The following is a 20,905-nucleotide window of genomic DNA, read 5'->3' as shown; positions in this document are numbered from 1 at the left end:
GGAATACCCACCGCATCAGCCCTAAGTACACTCACTGTACTCTAGCCACTTACGATTTACAGTTGGAGGGTCCTGGGGGCATGTGTCCATGTCCGTGTGTCCAGGGTCCCACGCAGGGTTCCAGGTGATGACTTTGGCTAGAATCAGAAAGCTTGCAGTCACAGGATAGAACCCCACCTGGGACAGCAAGTACGAGGAGGGGCCTGACGGAAGGTGACACCTGTGCAGGACGCAACGATGGCTTAAAGCAGGGACTCTCTCATCTTCCACAAATATGAAATCCACGGAAGGCAGTGTCTCTTTGTTCAACCCACTCATTCCATGCTCACCCTCTACCAGCTGCCTATGTGGGGATGGGGCAGATACCAAGAGCCCTGCTACTAGACTGCATGGTGGAAAGCAAAGCTTTAGGACCACTGCACCTATAAGATGCACACTGATACCTAGTGACACAGCCCACTCCCTGGTAGGCAGAGCTCTGAAAACACCTTGAAGGCAGGGCACAGGTTGTGCCCTGGGACAAATCAGGGGGCCAAGCTGGACACAGACCTGGTGACCATACAAGGGAGGACGGTGCCAGGATTCCAGCATGAGTGCTAATACCACAGGGTTTTCAGCGGATAGTGTCTTGAACAACCATTGCACACAAGATGACAGGTGACCTCTATGGTCCCTGAGCAGCCACCTATGTCACAGGAGTGTAACGAACCCCATGGAACACAACACACTAAGTTGTTACAAGCCCAGAATGTATCTCAAACTTGAGGTACACAATGAAAACTCGGGTTACTAGACAATTACCAGCGTCCACAGAAAGTACAACATAAAGCCAGCCTCACGGCATGGGCCACATCTAGTATTCTCCAGGCAGTATTGCCCTGTGGCAGGTAAGAAATGCACTATGTGAACCCAAGAGTTAATGAAGGGGGAGGGTGATTGTGTGTGTGTGTGTGTATATATATATATTTTTTTCTTTTTTAAAATATTAATTTTATTTTTGAAACAGGTTCTCATGTAGCCCAGACTGGCCTTAAACTTGCCAGGTCATAGAAAATGACCCTGAACTTCTAGCCTTCCTGCCTCTACCTCTCAAGTCTGAAGTTACAGGCAGGCACTAGCACATTTGGTTTTTTGTGGTGCTAATGATTAAACCCTAAGGCTCCTTCTATGCTAAGCAAACATTCTGCCAGTTGAGCCTTATCCCAACCCGAATATCCACTGCCTTAATTTTTCTACAAACTCATGCTTAAGGGGGCAAAATGACTTGATAAAAACATGTTTTAAATGAGTCAATCTTTAAAATGTGTTACTAGCTTCTGGAAAAGGTAAAATGATGTTGCAAAAGGGGTCTTCCATGGCTAGAAGTGGGTGTCAGGATGGGAGAAGGAGAATGCCAGGGACTGTTCCAAATCCCTTTGGGGACTGTCTTTAAGTGAGATGCAAGTGACCCAGAGGGGTGAATGGGGAGGCTGAGGGCAACTGGGAGATAGAAAGAAAATGCGGGGACATGAGTGTGGCAGGGAATGTGGGATATACAGAGAGCCATGGGACCTGGTACATACCTAGTCTGGCTGTCAGATACCTGCCCTCTGCTGGGCCTCCAAGGACTCTCTGCCCTACCCTTACTTCAGCCTCCACACACAGATTCTCCCACCAGTGCCCTCCATTCCCATATGGGTCTCTGGCTGAGGCACTCCAAACCCTGCCAAGGCACACTTAGGGCACACTTCTTATTTCCAAGCCTCCTGCAAACCCCTTCTCTGGCCTGAGCTCCACATGCATGACTCAAATAACTGCTTGATTCTGTGACTTAAAATCAAGTGTTCACAGGGCAACCAGAAGATTTCAGTGTGCTGGAGGTTATCTGGTTATCCAAGAGTTCAGGACCACCTACTGCATACTGAACATCCTTTAGCCATGGCTGGGGTGGCCACTCAGTGTAACCGTGGTCCCTAGGTGACAATGAGACTCCAGACCAAGAACACACAGCAAGACCAAAGACACTGCTGTTTCCTTGCAGGAACATGAGCTGGGGCCTTTGCCCTGCTACTTCTGTTGTTGTCTATTTTGTTTTTAATGGCAGTGCAGTAATCAGAAGCTGCCCAGGGCATCTGGGTTTTTTCTTGCCTCTCCTCCAGGCCCCTGTGGACCCTCAGCACGCCTGACTGTCCTTAATGAACTCCGACATGCAGACCCCAGGCTGCTATGCTAGCCCATAACCCTGGCAAAGTCATGCTTTGGTTTAAAAACTGCGTGTACCAGCTCCAGGTCTGCCCTGATGTATTAATAACACAGTGCGGGGCTGGAATCTTAACAAATGTCAGAAAAGCTGCAAAGATGAGTCACTGTCTAGAGCCAAAGGGAAAAACAAGACCTTATAGAGTCCGCAGGAAGCATTGTCGCATACGTTTGATGGAAGACCCTGCAAGTGCATGCTCTGAGCTCACGGCACACCTATAAAGTGATGGGGGCTGTGCGTCCTCTGTGGCTCAGCAGGAGCAGAACATTCTAGTTCTGCATCTTAAGCGTGGTTTTGTGTTTTTTTGTTTTGTTTTGGGAGGGGAAGTTTCTCTCTTTTGGAGGCACACAGGACCTAATTGATCTAGCTTGTCTTTGGTACAAATATCTTACTGATGTTTCAAACACAGGAAAAAAGACGTCAAAGGGCTATTTTTACTAAAATGTTGATTTCAAGAAATAGTCTGCAGTTACATCAGCCTTGCCTGCTTCCTACCTGTTGAGAAAATACTACCCTCTTACAAGTTCCTCTGACAAATGTAAGCTCTTTGCAGAGCTCATTTCCTGTACCTTTGTTGAGACCCAGGCCCTGGACATTACAGGCCCATTTATGAAAATGGGAGAGGTAATTGGGACATCTTTTGAAACCATGTCCCGTTCTCTGAGCTGGGGCCCCATCAGCCCTCTAATTTTCGTTGGTCGGGTTTCAGAGGATGTTTATATATGCCTCTTCCTGGAATTTCACCTCTTTGCTTCAGGAGTGGGCAATTAGAGAGAATTAGGACCTATTTGGAACATGTTTACCCTTAATGGATAGACAGGCTGAGGCAGCCTTGGGAACACAGTCTTCCAGTCTAATTGAAGCTGGCAATTTTTTGATTCCTCATTTCAGCTCGCAGGTATTGTAGCAACCAAGGTCACAAAACAAAAGCTGCAGCCCACCACAATAATGATGGGCGCAGACTGCCAGAAAAGGTCTGTAAGCTCCTGGTTACCAAGTTGAGGCCCAGGGACAGAGTTGAGTACACAAGGGGGTGGCGGTGGGTGACTGTGCACCAGTCACTTTTTTTTTTTTTTAACAAGTTGCTGCCTTGGTGCCTTCTGCAAGAAGTTCTTCCCTGAGTGGGCCAGGATGGCAGACAAGGGTGATGCCAAGTGCCTCTTGACCAAAGGGTGCACAATGACCCACTTGGGACAGCACCACTGGGGCACACCCTCCTGGCATGGAAGCCAGCGGTCTAAGTCTCAGTACATAAGGGATGCTCTTTGGTCCAAAAACCGGCTTCCCAACCTGGCCTGTGCCATGTCTGTTTGAATAATTCCCTGTAACAACTAATCCCTTCAACCACAGCACATGAGGCAGCCCAAGGGACCTTCCTCCGGCCTCCGCTGAGCAATGGCCTCCACTAAGACCTGTGATCTCCAAGAGCTGTCTGTGAGGAACCCAGTGAAGGCCTGAGACCCTCTGACCACGTGGGTCACTCAGGGCTTCAGCCAGCTGGAGTGAGACTCAGACCCTCCCAGCCTCCTCACCTCTAAGGCATGGGGCAATAGATGTGAGGTCACTTGTGCACTCAGACTCCAAAGGCCTCAGATGACCAAGGACCTGCACTCCCAATCTTAAGGGTGGAAAAACAATGACCCCTAGGCCTGAAGGCAGAGGCTGAGGTTGCTTCCATAGGGAAGGCTAACAAGACATTGGACTCAGACACTGGAAGGCAGCTACCTACTCCAGACCCACGTCCTCATTCCTTGACCATCTGACAATTTCTAAGGAGTAAGAAGGCAGTCTACGAGAAAGCTAATGGAGACCCAAAGTGGCCAGTCACAGACTTCTGCTTTCCCTCCTCTGGTCAACCACAGGGGCTGTACCTGCCTAGTACCCACATCCCAGGCTGCATACAGTTAGGAGGAAGTCGCTGTGACTTCTTCTTCTAACCATACCCACCCACCACGCACCAACTCAATTTCAGACCCCTGCCCCAGTATCCTAAACTTGGAGAGATGGCTGTCTACCCATGTATGGGATGACCCAGAGAAAATGCTGGAAGGCAAAAAAGCCACACAGCTGTGGTCCCTGGTGGCCGTTGAAGACATGCGCTCACTCTTTGGCCCTTCCACTCTCCTCTTTCCCCAATTTTCCATTCTTGACTTGGCCCCATTCTGTCTCTAAAGCATCTTTTGGGCTTTAGGCCCAGAGTGAACAAATTCTTGCCTATAGTTATCCTACCCCTCTATCCTAAGAGACTACACAAATCTAACCCTAAGAAGAACAAGCTTAAGGGCCCCCCAGGGTCAGACAGTGAGTGACTAGCTACATGGGCCATCAAACTACAGGGGTACGCTTCTAGATCAAACACACACACACACACACAGAGAGACAGAAACAGACAGAGAGATAGAGACAGAGATAGAGAGACACAAAGGGGGCATGCGAAGGGCCCCACACAACCCCCAGGGAACACACACACACACACTCCATGTCGGGTAGGTAATTGAGGCTTTCTTCTTTTCATCTGAAGAAAGGGCACCTTCCATTGACAGCAGGCATTCACAGGACCTGGGAAACTCATGGAGGAGGTCGCTCTCCCAATTATCCCCAGGTGGCTGTGCTCACAAGGCTCCGCCACATTCCTTTCTGCCTGAGCCTTTGTTTCCAGCTGCAGAGGCCTGAGAGCTCCCAGGCTAAGAGTCTCCTCCTTAAGCCCCAGCCAAAGACCCTATTCACAGGAGAGAAGAGAAGGCCAGCTCAAGGTGGTGGGGAGCCAGGCTCCGGGGCCCCACTCCCAGCCAGGGGAGGGAAGACCTCACCATCTGCAATTTTCTCTTAAGCCCAAAGAAACTAGAGAGCAATTAAGAAGTCAAGACTGTACCCTCCACCCTTGTTCTTGCCTTAATTAATTCCTCTCCCACACACATCCTGCTTGAGTTGGGGGGGGGGAGAGCTACTGGCCTCTGTCACCTGACACCTGCCCTACACACACACACACACACACACACACACACAAATGCAGACAATGCCTCTGAGAAGCCTGGCTAAAGTGACCAGACTCCCCAAGAAAGAGGCAGGCCCCAGACACTGGTCTCAGGGCCAGACAATTCCAGACAACACCAGACATTCTTCAAAGATGGAAGTCCAGAATCCTTCCGCTAACGCTGTGCTACACTGTAGCCCCATTGCTGTGTTTTAAGGTGCCCAGGAGAAAACACCGTCAGAGGCTTCTCAGAGGGCTCCAAGGTTTCCCTAACTCCCACCTGACTGATTTTTCGGTGCCACACAGGCACCACACCCTGCCCAAGCCTAGAAGAGTCTGGGGTGTCCATGGATAGCCTGGGCTCCCACAGATCTGTCACCACCTGCCAGAGAAGCCCGTGCCTGAAGCAGTCCTGCCAACCAGGGATGGGGGCCCACACCCCACTTCCTCCTTCCTTTCTCTGAGAGGGATGGAGCTCAAAGCAGCAGAAGGGAGGGGTTGGTTAGATTTGGGGACCATTCACAGCCTGTTAAATTCCAGTCTCTGAGAAGAAACCATTCCCGCTGCAGCTGCCCCAGTTTCTCCAACATGGCTTCTTCATGTCCTTCACTGTCCACTGCCCTTTATCCCTTGAAGACCTCAATTTATCTCTCTCCATACCCCTTTGTGTGATACCTCCTTCCTCTTCATCAGCCAGCTCATTACAAGATTGGTAGATTTTTTTTATTATTATTCTGAGAAGTCAGATTGCTCATAGAAAGAAAGAAGAAAGAAAGAAAGAAAGAAAGAAAGAAAGAAAGAAAGAAAGAAAGAGCCCCCCACACACATTTAAGTTACTTCATGTCCATGAATGAATAAGAAACATATGCATCCTGCTGCCCTTAAGTCTTGCCAGGTTTTGACATCATTTAGAGAAATGTACTCCAGAGTGCATTTGGGCTTGGAATCACACAAGTTGGGGGCCCTGAAGCCTGCAGCCGGCAACTTGCAGGTGGGATTGCAACAGCACAGGCAGACCTCCACATAGCCCACGCCAGGGGCAGATGGAGAGGCGCTCCCACAAAAAAACACTGTCTTTTCCCACAGTCTGACAACATGGAGCACCGAGTTAGCGAAAACTCTGGGGAGCTCGCTGCCTACCGCCATGACAAATGGCCGCAGAGCACCTCCCACCCTTCCACCAGGTGGCAAGGTCCCTGGCCTGCTCTCTTGGCACTTAGGGTCTCCTTTCCAACCCTCATGGCTCAGGGAGTGTCCAAAGGATCGAAAAGAATTTTCCTGAAAATAATCCTTTCCTTTGACTCTCAGAGTACCAACATCTCAGCAGTTGCCAAGATTCTAATCTAAGAGACTGGTGGAGTCTATTAATTGAGAACCTAGTATATCTTGCTGTTTTTTTTTTAACGTAATGTCACACAAAATCTCCAAAAGATGTATCTGCCTGAGATTTAGTTTCCAGTCTCTGAAACATCAGTAAATCAAAACACACCTTCACGTAAAACCTAGTCTTGAGGAAATAACTTATTCCAGACCCCTGGGAGGGTAAGTGGGGCTGTCTGCAGAGAGTGGGAACATTCTGGGATAAGGGGACATACTGGCCTCATGGTTGGGTCTCTTAGGCCTCACCTTTAACTAGCCTGTAACCCCCTAAGTTCTGTGCTGCCCCTGAAGAACCTGCCCAGAGCCTCCAGTCCTTGGCTCAGCACAGACTGCTACCCTGTGGCTTTGTATAAGCTCAGGATTTGATGCCCCTGGGAGCTGGTATCCCGCCCTGAGTAAAGCTCCCCTCCCAGCCCTCCTCGCTAGTCACGTCGCTGTGTTTGCAGGCTGCTCAGTAAATGCCAGCTACGGAGTAAATGTCATGAGACAGTGCCTTCCTGGTACCCTAGGCACACACTCCCTCCTCTCTGCAGCCTGCTGGGCTCTCCAGAGAGGGAAAGCGGGCAGGCAAAGGCCAGGCCTGGGTGCTTGACCCCCTCCTGAACTGCCAGCTTTTTTTTAATAATAGGATCCCATCCCATTTCCATGTCAGGGGGAGAAAGTTGGAGGGAGATGTACAGGGGCCATCAGTAAATCTTGTTTAATGAGAGAATATCATGGAAGCTGCAATCAAAATCAGAGATACATGGGAAACGCAAGGCCCCCAAGCAGGCTGATATGGTGGGAGGAGTCTTGAGGCAGGGGCATGGACCTCTGTTCAAGGCGTCAAGAAGGATAGCAACTAGGCCAAGGTCAGACATGGACCCAGTCAATGCTCCCCAATGTCCCATGCTGCCCCAGAGTAAGGCAAAAGCCTCCATGATGGCTGCCCTACTCACCTGACCGTCCAGCCTTTTGTATAAAGACTGGTCTTACCTTCACCATTCCTTCCTCCCCCCCCCCCCCCACACAAAAGCCTTCAATGTCTTTTTAACATGTTTTAAGTACATGGTTTTAAAGGAAAAACCAACAAACAAATGATGAAGCCGTCTGTGTCTTTCCCACCATTACTGAGTTTGTTTAAACAAACATTCCCGTCTCATTGCACTGTCAGGCGTGAGGAAAAGAACGACAAATGCTCTTAGAGCCACCACTTCATCAGACGACATTGTCGAGGGCCATGTGTACAAGGCCCCAATTCTCCCGGCCATGGCTCGGGGGCAGAGATGTCTCCCCCATGGGTGGATGGCCACCTGTGCCCACATCCCTAAATGGGACAAAGGCTGGAGATGGTGGTGGGACAAGGCCAAGGGCCTATGGTTTCATGTCAAAACTCAGTCAGGCTGACTGTGTGCCTACTGTGTGTCTTGCCCTGGATATTCCCAGGAATGTAGCATGCTGATGGCCTGTCCCCACTTACCGTCTCTGGTCCCTGCTAGGCAGTGGCCAGGGTGGACTCCCGCACAGGCTGTCTCGTTGTGGCGACGGTCTCGGCTCCGAGCACAGTCCAGGCATCCAGGCAGCAAGGTTAATGTCGGAAGCTTGGTAAGCAGCCCCCCTCCCTGTGTACTCTGAGTGAAGATGTGAGGTCACTGAATTCTAACGGAGTTGTGTTTGTCGGCGCAAGAGACTCACCCTGATCCAGGAGGGTGGCGAAAGGCATGTGGTCGTGAGGGCATGGGTCCTCGCGCTGGGCGTCATGGAGTCCTCGTGGGGTCCTCGTGGGGTCCTCCCGGGGTCCTCACGCTGGGCGTCCTGGGGTCCTCAATCTTCTGTTCTTCAGCATGGCCGGTGGGCAATGCCAGCTTCGGGGAAAGGCAAAGAATTAGAATTCCTACAAAGCGAACACCTTGACAAAAAGAAAAGCCACCTGTACTCACACGCATGAAGACACGCAGCGGCCTCACCTGCTCCTCTGTGGAGATGGGCGGCTCGTAGAACCTGAGCACAACAGGAAATGGCACAGGAAGACGCGACAGGCCTGGATAGTAGCCCCCAAAACAACACCAAATGGTCAGCAAGGGGCCTAGGAGGGCGGAGCCATGGACTCTCAGGGACACAGTGGTGGTATGTGTGGGCAACACCCACCAGGAAACAACCAACGACCACGATGACGACGGTAGGAGTCTCCAGGGCCAGCAAACCAAGTCAGAAACCTGGTTTGAGCCCCTGGGCACTCAGCCCCTGGAAACCAGGCCCATAGGAGATGAAGAACCAGCAAGGGATTGTCCAACAAGCACAGGGAGGCTGCTGGCCACTAAGGTGACACTGAGTTGGGGGGACACAATGATATGGGGACCTGGTGGCAAGGCTAAGGGGCAGCAGATGGACCGGGTTAGCCGTAGGTGTGGGCTTAGCGAGGGAAGGCAGCCTGGAAAGCAGAGGTAGGAGTGGCTGAGACCCGAAGGAGAGGGTAGAGTAGGGTAACCCCAGGGACCGAGGCACAGGTGGGTGTTAGGGAGACACCATGGGAAAAGGCTATGCAAGCAGAATGCTAAGAGGGTGATGAACCCGGGCACCGTAGAAGCAGGGGGGAACCAGCAGGTGGAGAAGAGCAGGTGGGCAGCCAGGCAGAGGCGGGGCCTGCACATGCTCTCTGGAGGCTCCTGGCATTGGGACACAGTCCCCAGCCAATATTTGGGGACAAAAAAGGCTGGACTGAGTCCCAGGGGGAGGAACAAACTGTGGAAAGGGTCCAATAGCCTCAGACCCCCATCACCCACGGAGGGAGACCTGTGTGGCCAGGACCAATGGCACATCACAGCTGTTCCTTTGCGTTTGCCTAAGCCCTAAGCTGCAGGGCCAGTAGCCCATACTCAGCCATGAATGGGGAGGGAGGCAGAGAGGGGGGCAAGGCCCTGGGGGTGAGCAGGTCTGCGTGAAGGCAGGGCAGGCAAACCAGGCCCACCCCATGCCCTCTGAATGCCCACTATGGAGCCAGAGACCACTGCTCTGGCTCCCAGACAACCCCCCAGCTCGCCCTCCCTGGGAAGCAGAGGCCATCAAGGGACAAGCTAGGTGGCAGGTGCCAAGCCCAGGGCCAGGACCATGGGCACGCTCAGTTAGGATCAACTGTTGGATGACAGGGTTAACGCGTGGATGAATGCATGGGAGCAACAACAGGACCCCTTTAAAGGGGGCTGACACTAGGGCAGGTAGCTCCTTCCCTGGAATCCCCTGAGCCCCACCCCACCCCCACCTCTGACCCTGACCTGCCCAGGTGTGCCAGTTGAACCCATCCATTCGTCCACCTGTCCTTCCATACATCCCACATACTCTTACTGAGCCCCACTATTTACCGGGTTGGTGCTGGGACACCCAGAGGAGGAAGGGGTGGCCTAGGGGCGCCCCAGAAGGGCCAGATTCAAATGGGAGAGGGAGGGAGACAAACAGAGGGAGGCTGAGACAGAGAATGGAGGGGGAATGGGCAGTAAAGGCAGAAAAACAGTAGTTCTCAGGAGAATTGGGGGCTAGGGTTTTTCCTGCCTCCTCCCTCTCCTCTCTTCCTTAGCTTCATCTCCATAGCTTTCCAACATATCCTGATTGAGTCCATATATGTTGAGTACCCAGAATGCCCTAGGTCTGTGGGCCAACTACCCTGAAGCTTGCCTGGATAGGCTGGGAGGGGAGAGGTAGGGGATTGTGCTATACCCACTGATACACTCTGGGCCCCGGGAGATGGGGTAAAGTGGTGAAAAGCACACTATGCTCAAGGAAGCAGTTCGCCCGAGCTCAAACCCTCCTAGCTCAAACCCTCCTACGTACAGGCTGCCTGCCTTCCAGAAAATCAAGATGGGGGGGTGTCTTTTGCTTGAGTTGTTCAAGGCTGTTAAGTTTGGAGGCCTGATGACCTAGAGCTGTAGCATGCTGAGCAAAGGCCCTCCCCATAGTCCCTAGCTTTTGAAATACTCCCAGACTCCTAGAGTATCTGAAGTGGCTTCAGGGAAGCTGACACTACACTGTGGGGAGTGTGGCTTCTACTCCCAGAGGCCTTTGGCCTGGTGCCCTAGCTTCAACTCCAGTACAAGGTGGTGACCTAATTTGGGCCCATGGTGGTACAGAACCTTTAGGCAGCTGGTGAACCCACTGAGAGGGGGGGAGGAGGGAGGGAGAGTCCCCTTCCCCAGGACTGTTAACCAGTCTGCTGATTGCTGGGGTGGCCATAGAAAGCTTGGCAGGAGGCTGGGTAAGAAGTGAGTGCAGTCAGTGTGGACCTTTTGTAGCTCCTTGTCACAAAGCCACCTTGAGGTTGCAACCCCATTCAGTGGGCCTCGCAGTGGGACAGGGGCTTAGACTTCAGTGAGGAGGGAAATCTAGCTGACGTTAAAGTGTGGCTTAAGAACCCAAGGCCCCCCCACCACGCAGCCACCAGCTCAGCTCATTATGGTAATCAGTGTGTTTTTCCTTCGCAGACAAAGAGGGCTCCTTAAAAGATGAATATTGGAGGCCAGCAGCTACCTCATTAGCTGCGCAGACTCTTCCTTTCACAAGGCCCAAGATTAGCCTCATGTTCATTAAGGAGAAAGTGGGAAAGAAAACCCAGCTCGGGGGCAGGGGTGGCTCTGTCCTGTGGGCTGGTCATTCCCTGAGACCCTTCTTGTACCATCGGGACTTAATCACCAGTCTAGGGAGGCAGTACGGAAGGGGCAGGAGGTGCAGAGGTTAAACCTCGGGAGAGGAACTCAAAACCCTTCAATGGGGCGATATGATATGGAAGTTTCCTGGGATTTGTCACTGGGTAATCAACTTAAAAGCTTCCTTCTGTCTTTTTTTTTTTTTTTTTAATTCTAAGCCCAGGCTAACCTAAGAGGAAAAGCTTTTTCTAGATGAAGTTTGGGTAGGTCTTAATATTCTCTAAATCCCCCTTTCCTTACCTGTGCTGTCTTCAATGCCCCTTTTCCCTCCCTTCCCCTCCTCCTCTCCCCTTTGGTCTTCTCTGTGGGAACCTAACTTCAAGAAAATTTAATTGTGACCCAAATCTCATTTGCTCAGGAATGCCTAATTGACTTCACTTCCAGTCTCTTAGCTAGGAGGTCTGTGTCTTACCTGATGGAACTCACCTGGCCTTCCATTAACCCTGTTGTAGGTAGCTTGGAAGAGCTGACCTATACAGTAATCCCAGTGTTAAGTGGTTTACCTAAGACCTGAACCCAGATGAGCCAACTCCAGAGTGCTCTAGGTGCTTCTGCCCTCTGAGGGGCATGAGGCAGGTTTGGGAAGTTGAGAGGGCTGGGAAGGCAAGTTCCCAAGGAAGGTGAGAATAGTTGTGTCCATGAAGCCAGTAATGTGGAAATAGAAGGGAACCAGCGCCGAGAAGCCATGGAGCAGGAAGAATGGAGATGCATGTGTCCTTGTGTCCAGCCAGGCTGGAGTCGTGCCAAGGGTCAAGCTACAGAAAAGTCTTTACCTGAGCGAGCCGTTCGATGGAGAAGAGCGAGTCAGGAAGCAGTGGGTTGGAGGGGAAATTGGAGGTGAGGAAGGAAAGCAGCGAGTGTAGACAGGCCTCGAGAAGCCGGGCTGTGAAGGAAAGACAGACACTGGAGTGGCGAGGAAGGAGGACAGGAGGAAGTGGGGCTCCAGGTGGGGACAGCAGAGTCAGGAATCCAGAGGGGAACTGAGGTGGAGGTGCAGGCTTGAAACAGGTACATGTCCAGTGCTAAAACTGAGAAGGTCATGAGGTCACGATGTGTGGGGGCCCCAGTCAAGAAGCCGCTTGGTGACCTCTGCTTCCCCGCGAGATGGCAGGCCGGCCCTGGGTCAGGACAGGGAGTTGTGAGCATCAAATGAATGGACGCTTGCAAGAGAGGGGCCAGGGGTGGCTTCAGGCTCCATGTGTGCTGGACAGTAACAATGGAAGGAGCAGTAGTGCACGCCCCTGGCCACTCTGAGATGGAAAGGGTCCCTCCTGATAGCCTGAATTAACTCAGAGTGGTCTCCGCCCACTGCATTTGCCACCTTCCAAGTCTTCCTTCTGCCTCCATTTGCCTCATAATCCAATCAGCCCCTTTCAGAGGCCTGGATGCTATTGTCCACTCCAAGCTGGGCTTTCCCTAAATCGGCCCAGTTGGTGTTTTGTCTCGTCTGGACAAAACTGGTTGGTTTAAAAGGCGACCAAAGAAAGTGCTGGTAAAATGGGCCCCAATTAGCTTCCAAAAGAGACTGTTCTCCTGTCTTTGTACCTTAGCTGTAGCCTGGTGCATCAGGCAAATGGTCAGCATCTCAGAAAATGTTTGTTGAGCTATTTTTTTTTTTTAATTCTGGAAATTATTTATTGAGCACAAATAGACCCAGCACCTACAGAGTGCTCAGTACTGTGGAAGAATAAGGCTGGGTGGTGGGCAATGTGGACTGCCCCATTGGTTACTGAGTAGTTGGCAATTTCAGGCAATTTACAGAGCACTTTCTCGTGAGCTACATTTTGGTCTTCAGAAGCACCCTGTGCCATAGATAAGCTGGTTTCCATTTGTTTGTTTGTTTGTTTGTTCTGATCTGTTTTGTTTTTTTCCCTGTTTTCTTTCTTTTTTTTCTTTTTCTTTTCTTTCTTTATTCTTTTTTCTTTTTTTTTTTTTTAAATACCTATTTAGGTGTGAAAGGAACTGAAACGTGGAGGCTAGGTGACTTGTTTAAAAGGTCACACCATTACTAAGAGGTGAAGTCAGCACATGCTACCAGACTTGGGCCACCCCCTCCCCCAGAAGCTCCCCAAGACCACCCTTGGGAAGCTGGGATTTTAGGCAGACTTTGATGTCGTGAAAGGTCTGATACGAAATAAAGGGACTCTAGGGAGAGGACAGGCAATGGGAGCGTCAGGGGCGCCCAGATCCAACTCTGACCCCTTCTCTTGCCAGCAATGTGGCAAAATACTTCATTGTCCTCAGAGTAAATTTAAGTCCAACCCCATGAGTGAGGCTGGTCCCTCCCAGTTCTCTTTCCCACCTACCTCTTTAAAAATCATGAAAATTAATGCCAATTCACCCCTCTCTAGACACCCCCCAACCCACGCTGCCCTTTCCATACACGTAAAAACATCATGGGCATAGTACATAGAAAGTGCTCTGGAAATGGCCACACGTCCTTACTCAAAGTCTCCCCGACGGCCTGCTGTCTTTAGGAGCCCCTACCTGCTGCAAGGAGGGCCCTGTGCACAGGGGCTGCAGGAGTCTGCAGAATAGATGAGACAGGTGAGACAAATGAGTGGGTGGGAACAGATCCACCTGCAAACTTTTCAACAAACATGTGCTGAGGTTTCTGCCCAGCCCTGCCTCAGGCTGCTTGAGTTCATTTAATTCTCACAACAACCCTAGGGGGTTGCTCCTAATGTCCCCACTACCCCAAAAGGAAGGGACATCTCCAAAGAGGTGGGTGGAGGGGGGGAGGCATGCCATTGGGGGTCAGCCGCATGCTCATTCCAGAAGCACCCCACCCAACCCACAGAGTTGCCAGCAAGATGCTGGTTGCCCCTGGCCCAGGTACCCCTCCTGAGAGGTTCCCAAAGGGATCCTTCTGCTCAGGACATCGTTAGGACAACATGGTCAGTCACAAGGGATGACCCCCCCCTTGGGGAGGGAAGCAGTCCAGTTCACTGGCAGATGAACACAAGCAAAGACATATAGGGAAGGGCTCAGACTCAAGGCACAAGCAGAGCAAAGGTCAAGGGTCGTGACCATTGCCCCCTCACTAGGGCAATGGCTCAAGTTTGAACCCAGACGGAGGCTAGCTGGACACTGCTGGTCCTCTTTATTCCTTGTCCCTCGATGTCCTGATCCTCGGGGGTCCAGAAGAGCTTGCTTTGAATGCTGGTGGGTTCCAGAAATCCATGCTCCTTGGCTCTACAAATAATCAAAGGTTAGAGAATTCAGCAAATGCCCAGGTATAGGTATTAATTACAATTTAAGCTAATTAATTATAATTACAGTTAATTACTTAGCACTCTTAATTGTCTCTAATGGCTAATGTGTCTGGCGATGATAAGTGGGAAATGGGTGGGGGGAGTCCAATGGCCATGTGATGTGGAGTGGCTGTGGTACCAGGAGGTAGAGGTGCGGAGCAGATACTGCGCCACAGGCACTTGCGCACTTGGCATCCATAGAAGGTGGTCCTTGAAGACTGGGGTGACGTCATCCCTGAAGAGCGATCCTGTGGTACAGGAGGGGGCTGTCAGAAACTATCTTGATGACCTCTAACGGCCAGCACAAGAACAGCATAGAGAGGGAGGGGGCAAGTGAAGGGAAGGAAGGGATTGGGAGGGAGGGGGGCTGTGAAGGATCAGGGAGGAGCAGGGATGGGTTGAAGGGGAGGGAAAAAATAAGGGAGGGGTAAGAGGAATGAGGGAAATGGGTAGGGGAGGGGGAGAAGGGAGGAGAAAGGGAGGAGGGAGGAGCAATGAGAGGGAGGAGGGAGAGGAGAGATGGGAGGGGGAAGGTGGGAGGGGAAAGAGGGAGAGACGAAATGGGAGGGGGAGAAGGAAGGAGAAATGGGAGGGGGAAGGAGGGAGAAAAATGGGAGGGGGAGGAGGGAAAGGAGAAATGGGAGGGGGAAGGAGGGAGAAAAATGGGAGGGGGAGGAGGGAAAGGAGAAATGGGAGAGGGAGGAGGGAAAGGAGAAATGGGAGGGGGAGGAGGGAAAGGAGAATTGGGAGGGGAGGAGGAGGAGAAATGGGAGGGGAGGACAGCAATGGGAGGGGTACAGATGAGTTGATTGACAGGTCACAAGTGTTAGCTATGTGCGCATGCGCAACTCTAGCGCCAGGCTAGCAGGCCGAGAACCATTTGCACATAGAGACCGCTAGGGGGCGCGCGGCCCGCACCAAGAGTCCAATAGCGCAACCACCTGCGGCACCCCCATTGGTGCCAAGGCGCAGCTGCTAGAGCTAGGCTGACGTAGGAGGAGGGAGGGGGTGCCCAACAGGTTTCAAGCTTCAAGGGGGGCATAGCCCACACCAGCCCATCTCTCAGGGCCGCTGTGCACCCCCACCGCCTCTCCAAGGCAACAGTAGCCAGGCGTGACGCAGCACCCACATACACATCAGGAGGCTCCTAGCGCCAGAGCCGTGACCATGAGAAGACCCCCGCAGTAAGGGGCTCCCCCAGACCACAATTCTACTCCTGATAAGTAAAAACAGAAAGCTGCCCCCCACCATCAGTAAATCCAATTAACCGTAATTAAAATTTAAAGACCTAGCTCTTAATACACAGCACTCGCTTTTGAGGGCGTCAGCTATATGACATCTAATCAAGGCAGACCACCCTGCCTCCCCCCAATATCAACATCCTCCTCCCAAAACCTTGGCCCCCTCTATCACGCCAAGTCTCAAGACCCTTAGGGACGGAGCCTAATGAACATTTTTGCAATCCTTCCTCAAAAAGCCACACCTTCCTAACCAAAAATCACTGAAAATTAATTAATCTGCGTCATTGCACCCTGGATCACGCAGCCACTGCAGATGACGCCATCTCTGGCCTATGCAGGTCCTGCAGAAGCGCCTCAGTGAACCCATGAATCTACGCACTAATATTTCCCCTTAGGTAAATGAACCCACAGTCACGCAGCCCATCTCTCCACCGACCCCCTCCTGCAGGAGAACAAAGGCCACCTCCCCTCCCCTCCCCACCCCGCCCCCCAAAATTCCGCAGTGCCACCAGCGCCCTCTTGCGGCTATCAAAAGAACCTTCCAGAAACCTGCCACGTAGCAAGCCTCTGGCGCCACCCCCCCCCCACCAGCCAGCCTAGGATGGGGAGGGGGCGGCCAGGGGGGGGGGCTTGACAGGGACAAAGGAAACAGCAGAAGGTGATTTAGCAAAATTCAGAAGCCTTCAACACGTCAAAATCCTGCAGCGACCATCATGCGCAATGCTGAAAAATGCCTCCAAATTCTCAATTCCCAGCACCCAGATCACCCCCCCACCTCCACACACCCCCTTTTCTGCATTTCTCCCTTCCTTCTTCTCAGACGCAAGGACATAGGTTTCTCTCTCCCCCAGCCCACCTCCCTCCTCTGCTCTATCTGAGACCCTGATTCCTTGACCCTCGCACCAACTGCAGCCTTCCCTATGTGATCTGGGGGTCTCGGGCAGATCTGCCACTGACATCATCTCTCCCCACCGTCAAAGTGGCTGCATCGGGGAGATACGGATGATAACGGTTACGATTTTTTTTTTTCCTATATTTTGCCTGAGGTCAGGTCTACACTAACCCTGAACATCTGGATTCGGAATCGCTGGTGAACACGAACCTCTAAAACCTCACGCCCACGTCCACCGACAACGCGCCTAAAGCCTAGGAGAAAAAGATGGCTCAAGAGCCTTCTCTTCAGGTACCTTCCCCCCTAATTCGTGGGGCTTGCAGAATGCGTTGCCGCCATGTCTCCCACCATTAATGCGTTTCTAAAGGTGGCTTTGAACCCCCGAAATCAAGTTTTTAGACCCCAGAAACCGCAACACACTGGATTTAAGGGGGGGAAATCTCTCGTTATTGCTGTTATTCTGAACTGGGCTATCTTTCACAGCCCACCCTCCAGAACTAAGTGAGAAAGGAGCCCCGGTAGACCCCCCCCCAGGAAAATGTGCCTACGGTCATCCTTCTGGGCAGAATTTCGTACCATGATGCCGAGGACCAGGCTAAGTAAGGAGCTGCCTTCGGGAGACGGTCCTCAGCATAGGCCTTTTGGCGTGTCCAGGAGGACAGCACCTAAGCCGGGAGGAGATGTCGTCTTCAGTTTGCACATCCTTTCAGGCAAAGGATGGCCAACCACTTACCAGGGAAGAGGTTCTCCTGCGGGCGCCCCGGTCTCGGGAGGAGCTGCAGCCAAGGCTGAGCAAGAGCCAAGGCGAGCTCTTCACCGCTCTTCGCCGTCTGCGCTAGGGGCTGGCTGGGTGGGGTTTATATAGAGGCGCAGAAGGGGTGGTCTTGACGTCAGCACATTCTGCTGCAATGCGCTCATTTCTCTAAAAGTGATTGGCCGGAAAAATGAGCCCCCCAGATTCTATGACAAATTGCTGTAGCCGCACCCAGACTGCAGCAAAGAACGGAGGAAAAAAAAAATCTGCCGCAGTGCCCCTGGCCGCCATGACCAACACCCTATGGTCGCTGATGCTTTTTCCCTACATGAGCCCTGATCATGGATAGAAGGACCATTTGTAGACACAATCTGGGGGGAAATAACCCCAACCGATGATTGTCCTGAGGGAGACAAGGATAAACGTGGGGGACCGGAGATTGTCAGATCGCTTTGCGGGGGTTTGCGGACCGTGAGTCAGAGGCTCCGGGCTTAGAAAAAGACTGCGCTGGTTTTTTTTATTATTATTATTAATTATTATTATTGCACTAGAAAATAAAATACCCGGATAAAATAATGGATTCCCAAATGTCATCCCGACGCTGTCACCCCCACTTTGCGTACCCCGTTTTCTGATGAGCTATCTTGATAAGGGAGATTTAGCACCTTTAAGTCAAAAGAACCTTGATTTTGAGTCCTGGGCTCTACCGCTGACACAACCTGTGCACTGAAAGCCTCGTGATGCCCCTTCCTTCTCCCGGAGTCCATTTCTGCCCGTTAACGGGGTACCCTGCAACCGGGAGCGTTCTGCGGATGTAGACGCATAGACGCGACTGTGTCCCCCCCCAAGAAAAGTACTTCCTAAATGAAAAGGGGGTCCTGGGTGGTCGTGCTTAGGGTGCACCCCCAAATCGGGTTGATCCCCCACACTCTGAAAGGTACCCCCCCCTCACAGCCCTAGCGGACCGACAGTGACACATGTTGCTATGGTGCGTAGCTGCCTGGCTGCGTACTCTCTGAGACTTGGCACAGGAGGGCTAATCCCTAACAGGTGGTACCTCCGGCTGCTCTGCCCTGCCCTAAGTGGCAAAGTGGGCAGCACGTCAGTCAAATGTCCTCTCGAAAAGGTCAAAATGCTGTTGAAAGGGACGAAGGATCTATCTTAGGGTGACAGGTGGGTGGCAACTGGGAGGCCAAGAAAGAAGCGTCTGGTGACAGAAAAGGAGCAAGAATGACTGAGACCCTAAAAGGAAAATCACAGGCTCCACGGAGAACATGAGGTTGGAAATGCCCCCTGCCCTTATTTGGGGCTCTGCAGCTGCTGCCGTAAGCCCCCTTACGGCCAGCAGTCCTCGGACGCCACTGTAACTCGGGTCCTGAGGCTGAAAGGGACGGAGGAGGGCTACCGCAGAGCTCAGGGTTCCCGATCATCAGCTCTGCAATGACTCAGGCGTTTCTGAGGGTGGGGGCATTCTTAATGCAGGAACCGAGGCACTATTTGGGAGGGGCGGTGAAGGTTTAGGGCTTTGGGGACATCACGAAGAGCTATCTGAACGTGTCGGATACTGGGAAAGAAAGCAAACATACCGTTTTCAGCCTGTAGAACATGCAAACAGCCCCCCTCCCCAAAAAAAGGGCTCCGGACAAGCCAGAAAGGCCTTCACCAGCTACAGACGTCACTAAAGCCTCAAAAAAACATGGCTCCCAGCACCCCAGTCAACAGGAGACATTTATTAGCCCACAGTATTAATAGCTAGGAAACAGCCAGAGCTGGCTGGGGCCAATCATCAGCAAGGAGACCCTGTCGTCAAGCCCCTGTGGCCAATCAGACACCAGAAGGCCCAGTTGCTAGCCTCTAGGGGCAGAGGCAAGGGGTGCGCATTGTCATGGGGGCTCATGTTTGTGGCCCACGCGTGGAATCGCAACGGCCACTAGAGAGCATCAGCAGCCATGTACTTGGGGTCTCTGAAGGCTGTCAGCCTTGCAACCCCCAAAGAATGCAAGCTAGTGTCTGTTAAGAGCGGCTGCTGAGCACCGACAGGACCCTCGGATACCCAAGGGCCATTCTCCCTCCTCCAGGCCCTGTGTCCTTGAGGGAAGGAGGGCCTCTCAGCCGCAAAGTCAGCCTCTGCATTTTTTCCTGGGCCCCTCGCTCCTAAGCCTGTTCCTGGCAGCAAACTGCATCCCTCTGCTTCAAAGCCTTTACTGACAGGCCAAGGTAACAGACCCTGGAAGCTATGTGTTTCTGACGAAAGCACAGTGGTTGGAATCTCAGCTCTGCTCCCTCCCTGCTGGAAGGCCAAGGTCCAGGCCCTTCCCCTCCCTGGGCCCCTATTTCCTCATCTGGAAAAAGGAAAGAGTTGGACAGGAGGGTCCCCAAGGAGCCTTCCAGTCCTGCTTTGCTTGATTTGAATGTATACATCAGGCGAGTCAAATGTCTTCCAGAACATTCTTCATGAGAGTAATTAGTATCAGGTGTATCCTGCAGCCCACGTGGTTACTTCATCACGCGGCTTTTCTTTCCATTGTATTTTATTTTAAACAGAACTCCATGGCAACATGTTTATCCTTCTGGCTCCCTAAAAGAAAGAAAGAAAGATGGGGGGGGGGGGGGGTGTTGTGAAGACGTAAACGAATCTCTACTGAGCATGGTTTAACCACAATAAAAAAATAATAATCCATATGTTTAAACGTTCTTGTTGGCTTTTCTGGCACTCAGAACCTAAGTTTTAAAGTATTTATTGGTCCAAAGCAATGGGAGAAATCCTGGAAGAAGCCAAACCCTATGGTAACGTTTGGATTCCAGAAGCCAAACCCTATGGTAACGTTTGGATGGGGACTGTCTCTCCGCCTGGGCAATGCTCATCTGTAGCTCTGCTTAGAAAGGACATGTGAGGGCTCAGATCGGGGTCTCCGAAGCAAAACAGGGGAGCAGGTCCACATTTGAAAGAGCACTTTCTCTCTGTGCTTGCTCCGACGACGTGGCTCTCCTGCAGGCTGGAGGACAGCCAGCTCTCCAGACCGAAGGCTTGCCTAGCGGCCTCCTCCTCCTCTTCCCTGTAGATCTAACTCAGGGTGTATTTTCCCTTCTTTTTAAATCCTTTTCTTAGTACAGGGTACCCCAGGCTGGCCTCTTCAAATTCATTATAGTCCAGGCTAGCCTCAAACTTAGAACAATTCTCCCATCTTGGCTTTTAGAATTTCAAGCAGGGGATTTTTGGCTCCTTTTTTGTTTGTTTCTAAAAATTCTTATTTAGGAACTCTGAAAGTTACGTGAGTGCTCTCTTATCCTATGTAGATATTTGTGGTCAAGTATACAGATGTCCCCAGATTCCGTCAGGAAGTGAGCACAAAGTCTTGTTTTTCCTTTCCCAAGCATGGGTTCATAACCCACTCTTGTAAAACTGTGCTGACGTCCATGGTGTCTACTGTAAAACAGCATATAAATGCCACTCGCTCGTAACAGCCCTTCCAGATTTCCGCTGTCACTGTCCTCCAG

The 20,905-nt window shown here is 51.8% G+C and overlaps 1 long non-coding RNA gene across 10 annotated transcripts in view; it reads right to left on the bottom strand.

The window, feature by feature from the left end:
• The window catches only part of LOC110551782 (uncharacterized), a 47,969-nt gene extending 30,437 nt beyond the window's left edge, over window positions 1–17,532 (bottom strand). For 5 of the 10 annotated variants that reach the window (XR_009593131.1, XR_002476592.2, XR_009593132.1 and 2 more), the window contains exons 1-5: window positions 17,387–17,532; window positions 14,556–14,768; window positions 8,540–14,461; window positions 8,268–8,437; window positions 54–137 (exon numbers count right to left, since the gene is read on the bottom strand). This is a non-coding gene — a long non-coding RNA (uncharacterized LOC110551782). Of the gene's footprint in view, window positions 1–53; window positions 138–8,267; window positions 8,438–8,512; window positions 14,462–14,555; window positions 14,769–17,386 lie in introns of all 10 variants that reach the window. The other 5 variants (XR_002476591.2, XR_002476593.2, XR_002476594.2 and 2 more) reach the window with 5 other exon arrangements.
• Between the last annotated feature and the right edge of the window lie 3,373 nt (window positions 17,533–20,905).

Source organism: Meriones unguiculatus, chromosome 7 (genome assembly GCF_030254825.1).
Source record: "Meriones unguiculatus strain TT.TT164.6M chromosome 7, Bangor_MerUng_6.1, whole genome shotgun sequence".
Classification (NCBI taxonomy): Eukaryota; Metazoa; Chordata; class Mammalia; order Rodentia; family Muridae; genus Meriones; species Meriones unguiculatus.
Note: the sequence above shows the minus strand (reverse complement) of the source record. Positions and strands in the feature narration are given on the sequence as shown.